Raw genomic sequence first — 1,691 nt, forward strand, 5'->3', positions numbered from 1 at the left:
TTGCTTTATTCCTGCTTCCGCTAATTGTCCCCTCCCTCGGTTTCACACCCGTGACCTTGCTGCTTTGGAGACCCCAAATCTGACCGTCCCTCCCTTTCGCCTGCCTGCTTTGCTTTCAGAGCCTGAGGGAAAGGCTGAGGATCGTGGCAAAGAAATTGGATGTTTAGATTCACAAGGAGATAGCCGCTGGTCTGTCACCCGAACCCGCTTTCTGCGGGAGCCTACACTGGGCTCAGCCGTTGCCTGCAGATCCGCCTGGCTCCTCTGGTGAGTTTCACCCTTTTGCATCTGTCCAAAGGCCTGCTTGAGCCGATGCCTCCCTTCTTTCTCAGCAGAGTTTGAAACCAAGCCAAGGAGTTTTCCTTAGGTGTGGGGTCTTTGCCAAAGAATCGTAAATGACTGCTTTGGGAAGTCAGATAAGAAGGTTTTATCTTGCACTGGTTGAGCCCTTCAGTGGAAGGCAAATATTTATGAATAGATTATTGAATGTTTTCAGCTTGATACCGATTGCAAACATTTTTTTTAAAAGCATTTGCTTTCTCTTGCTTGGGGTAGCAACTCAGGCACCTGCAAGGGGATAATTAGGTAAAGAGGGGTAGTGGCAAGGGCTGGGGGTAAACCAGGGCAGCTTCCAAATAAGTGGTGCCAACTCAAGGTTGCCATGTGGAATTGCCAGCTCAGTGTTGCCAGACTGACTTATTTTAAAAGAGACCAGAAAATAATGATTGAACGTAAAACCTTAGGGATTCTCTTGGTGTTGACAGGAAATTAATAAAGTATTTAAAAACAGCACAGGGGCTTTATGAAGCATGATGGCCGTCTGTCAGTTTGGACTTTTTTCACTTTAGAGTTTCTGTGTGTGTGTGTGTGTGTGTGTGTGTTTAATTTGAAATCAGTTGCCCTTGAGTTCTTTCTGTCACACGGTGCTCCCTGTGTGTCAGGGCAGAACTTTGCTCTGTTGGGTTTTAATGGCTGTTTGCTTTGGGGGTTGGTTGCCAGGGCTTTCTTCTGAGGAACCTCTGGGTGGACTGCCAACCTTTCAGTTGGCAGCCAAGCGTTTTAACATTTGGCCCCACCCAGGGCTCTATTAAAATGAACCAAACACACACACAAACACACCTGCATGAGCAAATGCATGCGCACAGACAGGACTTGCTCTTTATTTTATTTTGTATATGTCTTATTAACGACGCTCTTTAATGTACAATTGCCATGCCTGTTTTATAGATGGGGCAACCAAGACACAGGGAGAGTAGGTAATTTCCCAAAGTCACTGGAATAGGTGTCATGACCGGGATTTGAACTCTGCAGTCTTCCTCCAGGATCCAGGCCTTCATTACTATTACATGGACTTCTCTGCATTTGTATAGGTTTTCATATTTACAATGGACTTTCTCTATACTTATTTCTATCTTATACTTAAATAAATGTATTGGAACATACTCCACATGTCATACAATTCAGTAGTTCAGTCATAAAAGGAAGAGTTGTACAAGCATCACCACAATCAATTGTAGAACATTTTCTTCTTTTACTCACTGCTATTAGCTCCCGATTTCACCCCAACTTCCCCTGCCAGGCCCCCAAGAAACCAGTAACCCAGTTACTGTCTCTCGAGATTCACCCGTGCTGGATTTAATATAACAAAAAAACATACAAAAGCAAAGAAAAAAGCTAACAACGTAACAAAA

At 44.2% G+C, this 1,691-nt stretch overlaps 1 protein-coding gene across 1 annotated transcript in view; it reads left to right on the forward strand.

Annotated features, from left to right (window-relative positions):
- The first annotated feature begins 189 nt into the window (after positions 1 to 189).
- Positions 190 to 1,691, forward strand: part of ZNF541 (zinc finger protein 541) — a 34,155-nt gene continuing 32,653 nt past the window's right edge. Inside the window, exon 1 of the mRNA XM_004710405.2 lies at positions 190 to 267. The gene's annotated coding sequence lies outside the window, so the exon portion shown is untranslated. The remainder of the gene's footprint in view (positions 268 to 1,691) is intronic.

Source organism: Echinops telfairi, unplaced genomic scaffold, assembly GCF_000313985.2.
Source record: "Echinops telfairi isolate 266 unplaced genomic scaffold, ASM31398v2 ScPeMD7_655;HRSCAF=1070, whole genome shotgun sequence".
Taxonomy (NCBI): domain Eukaryota; kingdom Metazoa; phylum Chordata; class Mammalia; order Afrosoricida; family Tenrecidae; genus Echinops; species Echinops telfairi.